This window comes from Ascaphus truei, chromosome 2, assembly GCF_040206685.1.
Source record: "Ascaphus truei isolate aAscTru1 chromosome 2, aAscTru1.hap1, whole genome shotgun sequence".
Taxonomy (NCBI): Eukaryota; Metazoa; Chordata; class Amphibia; order Anura; family Ascaphidae; genus Ascaphus; species Ascaphus truei.
The window spans coordinates 67,725,784-67,743,429 of NC_134484.1; the positions used below are offsets into that span (position 1 = coordinate 67,725,784).

The window sequence follows — 17,646 nt, forward strand, 5'->3', positions numbered from 1 at the left end:
ATCGATCACAGAGATAGCATTGGGAATTTATGGATCCATGTTGGAACCTATATTGTTTCCTACAGTGAGGAATTAGGAAATATTATCAGTTACTGTTATGATTCATTGCTCATTAAGATGGCACTGCACAATGAAGCCTAATGTGGGAAGACCATATAGGCTGACCATACATTACTTAAACGCCACATATACCAAAGAATACAAATAGAAAATTATTTCCATTGGTTTAGAAACAGAGAAGCAGAGAGACATTTACAGAGGCAAAGGCCTCCGAGGGGAAAGTGGCATAACAAACAGGTAACAATGCAGTAAGTTTAATTTCAGCGAATGGAAGTAACAACATGAATAACTGTCATAAGGTAATACTTCTCAGCATATTAAATGGGGGACAAAGATTGTTTTCTCGAAAAGGTTACATAGAAAAATGCATATACTCTATACAGAGTGAAAAGAAAATAAAAATACCAAAAATAAAAAAAGAGAAATAATGACAAAGCTACTGTACTGATGTAGTTTCACATAGGACCAAATTGAGCTAATGAAAGTTGTATGTTTCATAGTTTGAAAGTAGGAAAATAGATGCCATCTAAATAATTGTTAAAGTTTATCCTGAGGGTGTTTTAAACATTGTAGCCTGAAGTGCAGGGTGGATTTTACTGCTGGTATCTATGCCTAATCATTATCCCCTATTCTTATTGGTCATCAGACATGGTGTGGGCACTCCTATATCTGAAAATGTTATCATTTGTGTGGGGCAGGGAAGACAGTCACTCCTACCCCCTTATATGAGTTGTAACTGAATAAAAAAGGGACATTTTTCAGACTTGCAAAAAATCATTTTCAACATGTCAATCTCATTAGTTGAGTTTTGGTTTTACTGGCAGTGCACCTAACGGTGAGTAACAATACAAAAATGTAATACTCACACAGCATACAAAGAGTAACTAAACTCATGTCTATAAACTTATTATGAACTACAGCCCATGCATGGGCAGGAGTCCAGTGAAATACATGTAGCAAACCTTGGAAAGGTCACCTTTTCAATCCTGGTTATTAATCCTCTTAAAGAGTATTAAACAAGATAAACATCTTCATGGTTTAGACTTTTCTGAGAATTAAGCTATAAATAATTTCAGGGTTTGAAATGTAAAGAGGGCATTGTAGACACTGCTAATTGAAAAACAACCACAGAAACACATATATAGTTGTGTCTTTTAATATTTGCATCATTATTGTTTATTTTTAACGAGTGAACATAACCTGCAGAGCAGTGCAATGGGAGTCAAACAATGTAAATATAACATAAGTACTGTAGTCTGTTACCGTAAATAAGGATGTTTTTGCTAATGAGAAGAGTATTACTTTGAATTTACTTTTAAGTTGAGTTATTTGGGGTTAGGGATACACCTATATTAAGTACTTCATTGTGTGTTGCCGAGTCCCCCTCCTTACCTCCGGGGAGAGGGGAACTGCGCCACCGTCTGGCCAGGCTCTGGAGCTCCGCGCGATCAGGAGTGTGGGGGCGGACATGTTGATTAGGTGCGTATGCGCAGTGTGGTGAGGTGCTGCATGTGCAGTGTCAGGAGTGGGGTGGCCATCTTAGGATGGCTCTGCATATGCAGCACGGGACTACAAGTCTCAGGATCCTCCGGGGGGGAAGAAAACATCACATGGAGCTGTCCCAGCCAATAGGGCTTGGAGGAGAGGAGGAACAGGATATCCTCCGCACGCGGGAAGCCAGTGCTTCAGTCCTGGGGGAGCCAGCAAGAAGGATGGACTTGTCCAGGGAGCAAGTGAGCCCCTGAACTATGCCAGAACTTGCCCTAAGGCCCCAGTTAGGCCCCAATCCCTACTTAGAGTATTGTAGGGAAGGCCCTAGATAAGGACCCTCCCTCTTGGAGACTTACCACCCGCACCATGGCGCTGTCAGACGGACCTCCACGCGGCGATCTACGGCCTTCATATGAGACCACACGTGACCCCCATCTGTAAGGCATGAGGGGATTTATGTTGGAGGCCCCGCTGCATGGGACCTGATCCAACACCATTGTCCAAGTATTCACTTGTCTGGGACATTGACCAGGAAGGTACCACCGTGCACCTACACATCACAGGGGGGTAACACTACCTATCACTCTGGGGTGGGTTGTTTGTGTGGACACTGGGGTTCTAGGTGCCCAGGGCACCCTCAGTACTTTCAGGGAACCGCTCATGTTATTGTATTGTGTACGGTACTGTGTGTGTGCTTTATGGTTATATTGTGTACAGTAAAGAAGTTATATTATATTCAGTTGTATAATGTTTATTGGTTCCTTTGAGGGGCTATCCCGCCAACGCTGGGATTCCTCATAGGTGGAGGGACTGCATGCAAGGGGAAAGAGCTCACCCCAGGCTCCCAGAGGTGGAGACTTAGGCCTCTTGTGAGCAAACAGGTAAAGCAGCACGTGTAGTTGCCCGCGTAGTTCCCTTAGGCATAGTGAAAGGGGACTACATTTGGAGACGCTGCTGATTCAGACGTGGGGTGCCGAGATAGCAGAACTAAATTTAGGGAACCCTGTCCACTGGTTGCCCGCTTATATACCCCGAACTAGCCATACAGATGGAGGATTTCAGTCTCCGACCAGTATCAGTGGGGCCTGCACGGCCATTCCCTGAGCATAGCCCCAGACAGAATGAAGCTAATCAAGAGTTAGCTCACAGCAGACGGTCAGATTGCTGTAGTCGACTCTCGTCCGGAGACATGGACGTCAAGGAAGTATTACAGATATTGGCTGACAAATTTGTGCAGTCCTCACAGGCCCACAACTACCGAAAGCTCAAAGCTTTCTCCGGGATATCACTCACTCCCGTCACAGAAGAAGAGTTTGGAACATGGAGGGAACATACCCTGCACGTGCTCGATGGAATGGTCTTGCCCTGAAGCTGTGAAGAGGCAACGGATAGTCGAGTGCCTACGGCCCCCGGCAGCCCAACTTGTTATACCGCAGCTCAATACCAACAAAACCCACCCTATGGAAGTGGAAGGCTTGATATATCTGAGCCCCAGGAACACCCAAATTCCCCCATCATATTGGGGACCAACGCAGATGTGGTGCGAGTTCTGATCTGGGCCTATCTGCAAGAAGCCAGAGAATTACCCCTATCCTCTCTACGGATTCACCCTGTATTCAAAGAGGAGTGCTATAGAATCTCTACCCAAGATGGATTTGGACAATTCTTCAACCTAGAGAAGGGGTTACAGAGGTTCCACCAGGGGGGTGAGTCACATGGCCGCTGTACCTAACTACCTGGGCCACGACAAGGCCGACTGGTACTTTTCACCAAAGACCACGCCGAAGAGGATGCCAAGAGAGGGTTCAAGGTGGTGCCATAGATGAAGGAGTGGGTCTTTACTTCCTCGCCGGTTCAAGGTGACCATCTTCAACATCTCACCTTATCCTATATGTTTTGACGTCGGTCAAGCACTGGGTCGGATATACCCGGTTATTCAAATAGAAATTCTGACTCATGTAAACGCGGCTACCGAGTGAGAAGCCCCTACCAGATTGCAGTTCGACTTCGGGGAATCGACCTTGCCTGCGGAGTGAAAGAAATGGCTAAGTGACAAGCTGGCAGAACGCCAGGAGGTGTTCTCTACCATTGAGATGGATGTGGGCTGCAGCAAGAGTGCTCAACACACGATCGGACTGAACTACGCCACTCCATTCCGGGAGCGTTCCAGGCGCATAGCTCCCAGAGAAGTGGAGGATGTGAGGGACATCCTGAATGAGATGGAAACGGCAGGTACTGTAATGGAGTCTTGCAGCCCAAAGCCTCCCCTATTGTGGTAGTGCGGAAGAATAATAGATCTGTGTACCTATGCAAGGACTACCGCACCCTGAACTGCTGCACAGTCCCGGACCAATATACCTTGCCACAGATTGAAGAGATCCTCAGCGCCTTATCAGGCAGTCAGTTGTTCAGCGTGCTGGACCTGAGGTCTGGATACTAACAGGTACCCATGAGCCCCGAAGACCAGGAGAAGACAGAATTTGTCTGCCCCGTGGGGTTTTACCAGTTCACCCGGATGCCCAAGGTATTTGTTGTTGTGGAGAACTCTAAAAACCAGCACACCAACCACTGCTCACTCAAATGGCAAACACCACAAATTTACAACTTGCAAACAACTACCCAAATTTCTACTCATACTGTTACTCTCTTTAGCAAGTGATATTGAACCTAACCCAGGTCCTCCCATTTCAGCTCTGTCCCATGCCCCTGAGAATTCCACCTTTAAATTCCAAAAAGGGCTATCTGTCGCCCATATCAACATCCGGAGCCTGCTGCCCAAACTGGACGAACTAAGGGCATGGTGCCTTCCTTATGCATAAACCCAAAGCCATCGTTCTTACAGAAACATGGCTATCCCCTAAAACCTCTGATGCAAATATTGCCATTCAGGGATACTCCATTTTTAGGAGAGATAGGTCAAAGAGAGGAGGAGGGGTGTTATTTTATATTGCAGACACATTACAATTTACACTGTTAAATTGCCCACAAGCCCACAATCTTTTGAAATACTAGTTGGCAAAATCTGCCTCCCCTTTTCTAAGCCCATCTTGCTTGCTGGCATCTACCGCCCCCCTAAAGCCCTTCTACAATCCCTGACTGATATCACCCAATTTCTTGGCTCCATTTCCTCTCTGAATGAGAAGAGTGAGCTGCTAGTTCTTGGGGATTTCAACTTCAATTGGCTTGACCCTAAAAACCACAAAATCCAGATACAACTCAAGTCACTTAACCTATCGCAACTCATTTCCCAACCCACATGGATAAACCTGAAATCGCATAACCATTCCTTGCTAGACTGGATTCTCTCCTCAAACCCCAGCAGAATCCAATCCTCTGGCATCCTTCCTGATGTTTTCAGTGACCATGCAATAGTGTACTGTGTAAGAAAAATTAAACCGCCCCATTCAAGCCCTAAAGTTCTCCTCACTAGAACATTAAAAACTTTAACCCACAACAGTTTCTGGATGACCTTACCAACTGCCCATGGCACAGAATCGATTTAATTCCCGACCCTGATTCTGCGCTCCACTATTTCCAATCCGAGTTCTTAAAACTCTGCGATACCCATGCTCCACTATGCAAAATAAGGGTACGGGGGGCCCACCTTCCATGGGTTACACCTGACCTTATAGCACTCTACCAGTTCAGGGATGCCTTGTGGAAAAGCTACAAAGTAACTGGCACTACCAAGGATCTCAATCACTACAAATGCATGCGGAACATGTGCACAAGGCAAACAAGGCATGCAAAAGCACAATATTCCTCTGACAATCTCCACCAGAATACATCAAACCCAGCTAACTTCTGGAAGGTTATCAACAATATATTCCAGCCTCCTAACCATCAACAACCAAGTAATATCACTAAGGGGGATATTACTCTGACAAACCCCACTGACATTGCAAATGCATTCAATGATTACTTTGTGGGGTGTGCCACTAACTTATTTGCGAAACGCAGCCCAAACCACAAACCTGAATCTCATCCTGGGAGTACCCCTACAGTCCCACCCCCTCCCAACACTGCCCACAATTTTCAATTTGGCCCAGTATCTGAAGAGGAGATTATACAAGTGCTCCTCAAACTAAAACTAAGCAGCCAATGTGGACCCGACTTACTACAATCTAGGTTCCTACGACTTGGTGCCCCAGCCATTGCCAAACCAATTGCGTCCATAGTCAACTCTATCCTGTCTGCAGGCCATATCCCTAAGACCTGGAAAACTGCCAGAGTTGTCCCAATCTTCAAAAGTGGGGACAAAAACACTGTCTCAAACTACAGGCCAATCTCACTTCTCCCAATTCTATCCAAAGTCATGGAAAAATGTATCCACTCCCAATTAAGCGATTTCTATACCAAGACAAATTTCCCTAGCCAATTCCAATCTGGGTTTCGTCCCAAACACTCCACCGTAACTACCTTGCTAAAAGGTTGCAATGAAATCCAGTGTGGAATGGAATGGGGACAACTCAGTGGTGCAGTATTCCTAGATTTTGCAAAGGCTTTTGACACAGTTGATCATGCTAACCTGCTTAACAAACTCCAGAGCTCTGGAATAGGGAAACATGCTTTAAACAGGTTTCAGTCCTACCTATCAGGAAGATCCCAACATGTGTCCATCTCAGGCTCTAACTCCAACTCCCTGGATATCACCTGTGGTGTCCCGCAAGTCTCTGTTCTGGGGCCCCTACTCTTCTCAGTGTTAATTAATGATCTTCCCACAGCTTGTAAGGAAGCCTCAATACACATGTATGCAGATGACACAATCCTATATGCACACAGCCATAGCCTCTCTGACCTTCAACACATACTTCAGTCTGACTTTTTGAGACTCGATAACTGGATTTCCCAAATAAACTGTTTTTAAACACTGACAAGACTGTAACAATGGTATTTGGGACCAAGACTAATTTTTTAAAGCTTCCAGTGACTGAGCTCCTGATTAGAACCAACGCTAACACCACCCTAACACCAGTCACTAGTTTTAAATACCTGGGCTTATGGTTTGACTCCCACTTAACATTCGGGATGCACATTGATACCCTGACAACCAAGACCTATGCCAAACTAGGGGTACTTTACAGGAACAAATCCTCCCTAAATCTCCTGGTCAGAAAGCGTATCGCACAGCAGATGCTAATGCCAATTATTGACTATGGAGACATAGTATATGGCTCGGCTCCTCAAACCCACCTTAGCAAACTTGACACCCTCTACAATTAAATTTGTCGTTTTGTTCTCCAATGCAACTACAACACACATCACTACGAAATGCTCAAAGAACTAGATTGGTCAACACTAGAGTCTAGGCGCAAAGTTCACCTTTCCTGTCTTGCCTTTAAATTCTTCATGGGCAAGCTACCCAGCTACCTGAACAAGCTCCTCACCCCTACCACTTGCAGCACTTATCACCTGAGATCAGACGCCAAAAGACTATTCATGGTCCCAAGGCTCAACAAAGTATCCGGATGTTCCTCCTTCTCCTTCCGTGCACCCCAAAACTGGAACAACCTACCAGAGACTCTCACATCCACCACCAGTTTAAGTTCTTTCAAATCTAAGGCTGTCTCACATTTTAACCTGGTCTGTAACTGTTTCATACGCTCATAATATATATTTTCTTTAACTGTGCACACAATGTCTTGTATATAATGTATACCCTGTTCATTTATGTAACTGTACTTGTAACCATGTATTATTTGTTTTACTCTGTGCCCAGGACATACTTGAAAACGAGAGGTAACTCTCAATGTATTACTTCTTGGTAAAATATTTTATAAATAAATAAATTAATTTGTGGTGCACCTGCAACGTTCCAGAGGTTAATGGAGAAGACCTTTGGTGATATGAATCAAAGGAAATTTCTGGTCTAGCTGGACAATATCATCGTGTTCGGAAGAACGTTAGAAGAGCACGAAGAAAGCCTTCTGAAGATTCTGGATCGACTGAGAAAAGAAGGCCTGAAGTTGTCCCTGGACAAATGTTGCTTCTGCCGCACTTCGGTCACCTATGTGGGCCACATATTGTCCGCAGAAGGAGTAGCTACCGACCCCGCTAAGGTCGAAGCCGTAATGAACTGGCCCAGACCAGATAATGTGATGGAGCTACGTTCCTTTCTGGGGTTTCGCGGGTACTACCGAAGAGGGGTACTCAAGCAAGGCCAAAGTCCTCAACAATCTGTTGAAGATCTACCCAGAAGAGCCTTGGCAAAAAGCCGCAACCCCGCGAACACTGTTCAGGGACAAATGGACATTCACCTGCGAGAAGGCCTTCACAGGGCTGAAGAAGAGTCTCACTGAAGCCCCTGTCTTGGCCTATGCAGATCCGGGGAAACCGTACATCCTACATTTGGATGCCAACTTCAACGGGCTGGGAGCGGTATTACACCAAAAATACCCGGCAGGCCTCCGGCCGGTAGTGTAAGTGAGTCGCAGCCTAACGGCAAGCGAGCAGAACTACCCAGTCCATAAACTGGAATTCCTAGTGCTCAACTTGGCTATTGTAGATAAGCTTCACGATTATCCTTTGAAGTGCGAACTGACAATAACCCCTTGATGTACATTCTGACCTCCACCAAGTTAAATGCCACTGGCCACAGGTGGTTGGCTGCCCTGTCTAACTATCAGTTCACGCTGAAGTACAAGCCACGGCCCTTGAATATCGGAGCCAATGCTCTGTCCAGAAGGCCTGGACTGAGTGCAATACCAGACAATGGCCAGTCAGTGGGAAGAAATTCCTGGCCCTGGGATTCGGGCCATGTGCTCCACAGCACCTGTCATGGAGGACAAAGTAGCCTTTTCCGAACTCAGAGTAGCGGACTCATTGGGGTGTCAGTCAAAGGCACTTCCTGCAGCATACAGCCATCCAGAAGGCATGTCCATCACGCAGGATACCATAATGAGGTGGAGGGAATTAGTGATACACCAGATGCAAGACCCGGTGGCCAAAGCCATACGTTGGGCCATCCAAGAAAACAACCCTTTCTTATTGAAGCGTGCTCCCGCCGACAAAGTCGCCGTCATTGTGAGGGAATGGGACAAGTTTCGCATGGACCGTGGCCTTCTCTACCAGGTTATTCCCTATCACAACCATCCCGATTGGAAACAACTTATCCTGCTCCAGAAGCTTGCAGTACCATGTGCAAAAAAAGAAATGTGCTGATAGCGCTAATGCTGTGAAATATAATAAGTGTAACTATAACACTATGGTGAATACCACAATCTTATAAATATAAGCTAGGCTGCTAGGAGAGACTGACCGATACAAATCAGACAAAACAACAAAAAAATTAATATAATCCGGCGCCTAAAAAAAGTCCAAACACCAAATAATGGGATCTGACCATATAATAATGTCCAGCCTTGATGATCAAGGAACCTTCAGATGTCTCTCGAAGGAAGTCTCACAATATGTGGAAATAAACACAAGAGATTACCATAGTGTGTAACTGCTGATACCTGTTGAAAGAACAGTACATAGATAGACAGACAGACAGACTAAAAAACAATTGACTGACAAACAAACAAACAAACAAACAAACAGACTGATGTACAAACAAACCACTAAATAACACCTAAACATAAGCTAGAAAACTAATTTTATAAAATATAAAACACTATACAACAGACAAATGTCTTGATCACAGGGAGCAATAGACTTAGATGATCTCATCCGATGGGGAAAAACTGGAATCCTACTTACGACAGGCAGGATTCCAAACAGCGTTGTGGATAGTCTCTTTCCTATGTAGCAGGCTTCAAACGGATGTTTGTATTGTCCCTCCAGAGGGTAGGTGCTGACACCGCATACACCGCTGCTCCAGTTCTCGCTTTATTTTACTCACCATCTGAGAGTCCGTGCAAGTGCCTCCTGCACTCTCCTCATGGAGCTCACCCGCTGCACGCGCAATGTGGAAATGGTAGCTACCCTTCACTCGATTCAGCTCAGCACAGTTCTTTCAGAGTCTCCCAAGATCAGTGGTGGTGGATGCCTTCACCTCTGAACCCTACGCGTTTCGTGAAACGTCACTTCCTCGGGGGCATATGATGGGGATAGGCATATCTCATATTTATACTCACACAAATGAATTAATTATTAATTAAAAACGATGTTACAATATAAACAATTTGGCAGGCAGAAAGACTTAAAGAGTCTCAGGTACATTTAGAATATTTTGAATAAACATTGAGTTTAAAAATGGCCATTCTATTATATCTCTAACCTATTTATCAAGCAATTCTTCTTGCAAGTGCCTGCTGCATGGATTTTTATGCTTTTATGTGTGTCTTTTTCGGTCTCTGATGGAACAGTCTTTAGCTAAAGGGTTTGGATTGATATATATATAACTCATGATACAATTACATTGTTCATAACAATGAATAAGAATTTCTTCAGGTTTCTAAACAATTACTGTTGTTTATTTACTGTTTATTATATATTATATGTTATGTTTTATGTATTTATGTTTAGTTTTATGTTAAGATATGCTGAGACTCTTTTAGTCTTTCTACCTGCCATACTCCTTGATAAAGCACCTTGTTGTGTGAAACGCGTAAGAGGCTTTACACCTCCTTTTTGTAATGTTGGATAGACAATACATTTTTGATTTTTATACCGCCTGACTCCCTGGGCAGTGCGATGCTTTGTGCATTTTTTGGTTGCTGTTTGGATTTCTATCTGCGGCTGGACACGCCTTCAAAGAATCTACTTGGTTCTAGGAGTGGGTAAGATCATTTGAGGAAATATTATCATTCAAGATTTACTACAAAGATTTGGTGAGTTTTGGACTTTCATTACACATTTGTCTCCAATGAGGTTATGGCGAAGCGAGAATATCCTTTTTTCTGTCACCTTCAGGAGTATTAAGAAGTGTTAGGCTCTAGTCACTCACCCACTCCATAGTAGAGCTTTACCTTTATGATTCATTTATTGGAAAGAATTAATAACAAATTCCAGGACTGTTGGAGCACCCACTACCTTCATATCATGAACTGTCCCCTAAATCTGGCCTAATATCCCCGTTTCCATCACAGCAAATGGTACAGTACTATCGTCTATCCTGTTGCCAAAGTATGTTGCCTAGGAGTGACATTTGACTCTTCCCTTTCTTTCTCTATTCACATTCATGGCATGGCTCAAATGTGACGTTTCTACCCGTTATATAGCCAAGATCCATCCTTTCCTCTATCAGTCTACTGCTAAAATCGTAATGCATGCCAATTATTCTCTCCCGTCTGGATTATTGTAAGATAATGCTAACAGGCCTCCCTGCCTCACAACTTTCTCCTTTGCAATCTATTCAAAATTTGGCTGCTAGAATAATTTCACTTTCTCCCAAAACAGTATCTGCTCATCTCTACCTTAAATCCCTCTCCTGACTTACCATTACATTTCATAACACCTACAAAGTTCTCCTCCTTACTATACTTTTAAGGCTCTCCACTTATCTGCTCCTTCCTACATATTAGCTTTGATCTCTCGTTATGGCTCTGCATGTCTCCTGCGCTTACCCATAACTGTCTCTTCTCTACTCCTTTCACCTCTACTGCTCTCTCTCTCCTTAAACCCCTTTCCCTTTCCCTCACTGCACTTTACCTGTGGAGCTCCCTCACACTCAGTATATGTTAAGAACCCTTTATCTCCACCTTTAAGACAAACCTTAAAACTCACCTCTTAAATGAAGCATTTCAACAGCCTATACCAGGGGTGGGCCACTCCAGTCCTCAAAGGCCACCAACAGGGCATGTTTTCAGGATATCCCTGGTTCAGCACAAGTGGCTCAATCAGTGGCTCCGTCATTATGATTGAGCCACCTGTACTGAAGCAGGGATAAGCTGAAAACGTGACCTGTTGGTGGCCCTTGAGGACTGGAGTTGGGCACCCCTGGCCTAGACTCATGACTACTGTCTCCCACCAAGAGTTGCACCTACCAACCATTGTGGCCAAGCACTGCCATCCACTGCACTTATTCCCTCACTGGCTGTCTCTGTAAATCTCCCAACATACCTCTTAGATTATAAACTCTACATTGTCTGACGGTGTCGCATTTATTGTATTATAATTTCCTGTAATGTATTTTTGTAAGATGCTAAGTTATTGTAGGCACTATATAAATAAAGATGTATATATATAGTTAGGTCCGGAAATAATTGGACACTGACACAATTTTCATAATTTTGGCTCTGTACGCCACCACAATGGATTTGAAATGAAACAAATGAAATGCAATAGAAGTGCAGGCTTTCAGCTTTAATTCAAGGGGTTGAACAAAAAAATCGTATGAAACGTTTAGGAATTGCAACCATTTTCATACTCAGCTCCCTTATTTCAGGGGCTCAAATGTAATTGGACAAATGAACACAATCATAAATAAAATGTTCATTTTTAATACTTTGTCAAGAATTATTTGCATGCAATGACTGCTTGAAGTCTGTAACGCATGGACATCACCAAACCAGGCTGGGTTTCCTCCTTTATGATGCTTTGCCAGGCCTTTACTGCAGCTGTCTTCAGTTGTTGTTTGTTCATGGGTCTTTCTGCCTTAAGTTTTGTCTTCAGCAAGTGAAATGCATGCTCGATCGGGTTGAGATCAGGTGATTGACTCGGCAATTGCAGAATATTCCACTTCTTTGCCTTAAAAAACACCTGGGTTGCTTTCGCAGTATGTTTTGGGTCATTGTCCATCTGTAAAGTGAAGCGCCGTCCAATCAATTTTGCTGAATTTGGCTGAATCTGAGCAGACAATATATCCCTATACACTTCAGAATTCATCCGGATGCTTCTGTCTTCTGTCACATCATCAATAAACACTAGTGACCCAGTGCCATTGTAAGCATGCATGCCCATGCCTCACACTGCCTCCACCGTGTTTTACAGATGATGTGGTATGCTTCGAATCATGAGCCGTTCCAAGCCTTCTCCATACATTTTTCTTCCCATCATTCTGGTACAGGCTGATCTTAGTTTCATCTGTCCAAAGAATGCTGTTCCAGAACTGGGCTGGCTTTTTTAGATATTGTTTGGCAAAGTGTAATCTGGCCTTTCTATTCTTGAGGCTTATGAATGGTTTTCACCTTGTGGTGAACCCTCTGTATTTGCTCTCCTGAAGTCTTCTCTTTATGGTAGACTTGGATAATGATATGCCTACCTCCTGGAGAGTGTTCTTCACTTGGCTGGATGTTGTGAAGGGGTTGTTCTTTACCATGGAAAGGATCCTATGATCATCCACCACTGTTGTTTTCTGTGGACGTCCAGGCCTTTTTGTGTTGCAGAGCTCACCAGTGCGTTCTTTTTTTCTCAGAATGTACCAAACTGTTGATTTGGCAACTCCTAATGTTCCTGCTATCTCTCTGATGGATTTTCTTTTTTTTTGTAGCCCAAGGATGCCCTGTTTCACTTGCATTGAGAGCTCCTTTGACCGCATGTTGTGGGTTCACAGCAACAGCTTCCAAATGCGAATGCCACACCTGGAATCAACTCCAGACCTTTTACCTGTTTAATTGATGATGAAATTATGAAGGAATAGCCCACACCTGTCCATGAAACAGATTTTGAGTCAATTTTCCAATTACTTTTGGTCCCTTGAAAACGAGGGGGCTACATATTAAAGAGATGTACAGTAATTCCTAAATCCTTCCTCCAATTTGGATGTGAATACCCTTAAATTAAAGCTGATAGTCTGCACTTTAAGCCCATATTCATTATTTAACTGTAACTTGAATATATTTTGGTACACAGACATAATAACAAAACTTGTATCAGTGTCCAATTATTTCCGGACCTAACTGTGTATATATCCCCAGTTATGGGGATGTGCCAATGCTTGGAAATTATCAGCAACTATGAATTTGCATTGTGGGGCTAATTAGACTTCACACTCATTTATTTCTTGAAAGCCAATCTACTGTAACTTGCTTCTGATATCCCAGCCCCTCCACCTCCTGTTTTTACCTAAAACAATGACAGAAGCAGGTTGCAGTGTCTCTCATCTCAGAATCAGAGTAAACAGACTGAGAACCTTTGTTACAATGCCCAAAAAATGCTCACTGACCAAGTACAAGTTATGATGTGATAATGACAAAGGTACAAAGGGCTTGCACACTGTGCGCAAATATTATATATTAATGGCTTGGTGTATCCAGAGGTACGTGCGCTTGTATTTTGCACCAACTCCTCACACACACATACGTGTGTGTGTGTGTGTGTGTGTGTGTGTGTGTGTGTGTGTGTGTGTGTGTGTGTGTGTGTGTGTGTGTGTGTGTGTGTGTGTGTGTGTGTGTGTGTGTGTGTGTGTGTGTGTGTGTGTGTGAGGAGTTGGTGCAAAATACAAGCGCAGCATGCACCAAATGATGTCACATTTCAGACAGAATTTTTGTATTGTTCTATGCACGTACATCAGTGCACACGTACCTCTGGATACACCAAGCCATTAATATATAATACTAGCTGAGAGACCCGGCGTTGCCCGGGATGTAAATGCGTAATAGGTAGTATTATTTATAAATCGTGGAACAATAGGTGACTATTTGTTGGAAAGGTTGGATAATAATGTTGAAAAGAAAGATGGAAGAAAATGTAATACGATGTTGTATAAAAATGGTTTATTGTAAACACACCACAGTACAATGTATATTTTGGTGACATAAGTGATGTGAAAATGTGAGGCGTGTGTCCTGCTAGGGTGTGAGCGTGTGTGAGGCGGCGGGTGGGTGTTCAGTACGGGTGGCGCGTGGGTAGTGAGTGCTGGCTGTGGGTCGGGGTCCTGCTAGGGTGTGAGGCGGCGGGTGTGTGGCGAGTGCAGGTGACAGCTGGTCAGTGATATTGTTGCGTAGGGGCAGGATGCGGCAGGTGTGTGTCGAGTGTGTGGGGTGGGTGAGAGGCGGCGGGTGTGTGTCGAGTGTGGCAGGTCTGTTTAGTGCGTGCGGCGGCTGTGTGGCGCGGGGATGTGAGCGGTGGGCGGGTGAAAGGCAGAAGTGCGGGTGGGCGAAAGGCAGAGGCGGGAGGGCGGACGAAAGGCGTTGAAGGAGGGGAGGTGAGGTCGGAGGGGTGGTGAGGGGAGGTGAAGGGGGGCGGAGGGGAGGTCGGAGGGGAGGTGAGGATGGGTGGTGAGGGGGGGATGGTGAGGGGAGGTGAAGGGGGGGCGGAGGGGAGGTGAAGGGGGGGGGGTGGAGGGGAGGTGAAGGGGGGGGGTGGAGGGGAGGTGAAGGGGGGGGTGGAGGGGAGGTGAAGGGGGGGGTGGAGGGGAGGTGGAGGGGAGGTGGAGGGGAGGTGAAGGGGGGGGGGTGGAGGGGAGGTGAAGGGGGGGGTGTGGAGGGGAGGTGAAGGGGGGGTGGAGGGGAGGTGAAGGGGGGGGTGGAGGGGAGGTGAAGGGGGGGTGAAGTGGAGGGGAGGTGGAGGGGATGTGTAGTGAGGGGTGGGTGAGGGGAGGAGGGGAAGTGTAGTGAGGGGTGGGTGAGGGGAGGTGAAGGCCGCTCACTCACCCGTCCGGCAGCTCCCACGTGGATCTGAGGCGGGAGGCAGCGTGTTGTGGCCGCTCCCCAGCTGACTGTAGCGGCGCCGGGGGGGGGGGGGGTGGAGGGGAAGTGAGTGAGGGGAGGTGATCACTCCGCTCCCCCGCTGACTGTAGCGGCGCCGGGGGGGGGTGGAGGGGAAGTGAGTGAGGGGAGGTGATCACTCCGCTCCCCCGCTGAGTGTAGCGGCGCCGGGGGGGGTGGAGGGGAAGTGAGTGAGGGGAGGTGATCACTCCGCTCCCCCGCTGAGTGTAGCGGCGCCGGGGGGGGGGGGGTGGAGGGGAAGTGAGTGAGGGGAGGTGATCACTCCGCTCCCCCGCTGAGTGTAGCGGCGCCGGGGGGGGTGGAGGGGAAGTGAGTGAGGGGAGGTGAAGGGGGGTGAGGGGACATGAAGACCGCTCACTCACCCATCCGGCCGCTCACTCACCCGTCCGGCAGCTCCCACGTGGAGGGGGGGGGGGTGAAAGCGCGGGAAACAGGGAGAGGCGGAGCCTCCGGGACCGGTGGGGAAGAGAGCGGGAGATGTGCTGCTAACACTGTGAGCCCCGCTAATGTATGTAACACCCCCCCCGTGTGTGTGTGTGTGTGTGAGACAGTGTGTGAGACAGTGTGTGAGACAGTGTGTGTGTGTGTGTGTGTGTGTGTGTGTGTGTGTGTGTGTGTGTATGTGTGTGTTTTTAGTGGACCTTTGGCCCGTCACTCCGCCTCAGGCCAATGCGAGGTGTGGGGGGCGGGCCAAGGGGGTGGTGTGAGTGTGTGAGGCCAATGAGAGGTGTGCGGGGGCGGGCGGCCCAACGGACCAATGAGATTGCCGCTAGGGACAACGGACATCCAGGCAGGCAAACATACAGTGCTTTCACTAATATAGTATAAGATTTGCTCACAGTGTGCAAGCCCTTTGTACCTTTGTCATTATCACATCATAACTTGTACTTGGTCAGTGAGCATTTTTTGGGCATTGTAACAAAGGTTCTCAGTCTGTTTACTCTGATTCTGAGATGAGAGACACTGCAACCTGCTTCTGTCATTGTTTTAGGTAAAAACAGGAGGTGGAGGGGCTGGGATATCAGAAGCAAGTTAGATTGGCTTTCAAGAAATAAATGAGTGTCAAGTCTAATTAACCCCACAATGCAAATTCATTGTTGCTGATAATTTCCAAGCATTGGCACATCCCCATGACTGCTTTATTGCTTCACGCTTCCTTGCTAATAACATGAAAGGCTTGCAGGTTCTTAACGATAAGTGTGATTTATCAATATTATGTGTCTTTATGTGTCTCCTCAATTAGTTTTATTACCCAAAACATAAAGTAGAGAATCCAGAAAAACTAGCTAATAATCATAAGAATATTTCAAGACCCACTCAGATAGGCAGGGCTGGAATTAGTGCTAATGTATTTGGAATAATCTAGAAATATCTGAACTGCTTGGATACAATGCATCTGCTCAGCACTCGGTTAGTATCAGCTATGGAAAGGTCAGAAACAACATCCAGGGGAAAGGACCCATCCTAAAAGAGGGCAAGAAAACGGGTGATGTGCTTATTGGCAGATCCATAAAACGATTTACAGGTAGATAGCCTTCCAAAGGACTCATTCATAAAACACATTTAATGTGTGCTTGCTAATGATATTTAGTTCAGCTGTGTTACTGTGTGCTTAACCACTTTGCTGCCACTGGGGTGTTGCAATGCGTTGTAAACTCCTTTAGCAGCGAAGGAGTTACCCCCAATTAAGGGGATAAGGCCCTATGCTTGTTTGCATGCAGACATGGGAATAACTGTCGGTCTGAGTCTAAGGCTGCGCTTATAGTGCACGCGACGGCGCTACCAAAAATCTGGTAGTCACTGTTATTTGAATTTTTCAGCGACGTATCCCCTTGTGGCCAATCAGAGAGCTTCTCCGTCCCTCTGCCTTCCCCCTTTCTGATGTCACTGGCCTTGTAGTCAGCGACGTTGCCTAAACTTACATTACAACTATCGCAATGGCGACAGGTGACGTCGTCGGTCGCGTCGCCGGCAGTATAAGCTGAGCGTAAGGCCATGATTATAGTAGGCACGATGGCATGTGCGATTTCGCGAGCTGCGCGAACAACTTGCAGCAGCCATACCGGGCTGGCCATAGGACACACGAGCGCGATGCAGAGCGGACCCGCGGCCGATTTTTCAAACTACAAATTATTTAGGTTTTTTTGGCGCGTTTTTGTCACATGAGCAGTTCAGCCAATGAGGACGAAACAGCCTGGTGACGCCTCAGCCACACCTCCGTCACACCTCCGCCACAACTCCGCCACGCCTCCCCATCACTCCATTGCAGTGTACCCATCGTTCGGGCGACAGACGCTCGCGACGCCATGCGCTCCGTCGTGCGCGTGCGCGCCCCTACCATGATCGCGGCCTAAGAAAAGCTGCACTTCTACCGAAATTACTAATTTCAGATGAGTCACACTCACCACTACAGATTTCTCACACCAAGCTGAGGTTGTAAACACGTTTCTGCTCCATACAGTAGGCTGCAGTTACAAACAGCAGACACTAAGACTGGAGATTCACAATAGGGCGAGAGCACTGTGTGCAGCTTTCAAGCTTG

The 17,646-nt window shown here is 46.2% G+C and overlaps 1 protein-coding gene and 1 long non-coding RNA gene across 2 annotated transcripts in view; one reads left to right on the forward strand and one right to left on the reverse strand.

Annotated features, from left to right (window-relative positions):
• The window catches only part of LAPTM4B (lysosomal protein transmembrane 4 beta), a 93,281-nt gene that overhangs the window by 37,036 nt on the left and 38,599 nt on the right, over positions 1-17,646 (reverse strand). The gene's annotated exons all lie outside the window — the stretch shown is intronic.
• LOC142480363 (uncharacterized) overlaps positions 1-17,646 on the forward strand; it is a 54,334-nt gene that overhangs the window by 33,321 nt on the left and 3,367 nt on the right. The gene's annotated exons all lie outside the window — the stretch shown is intronic.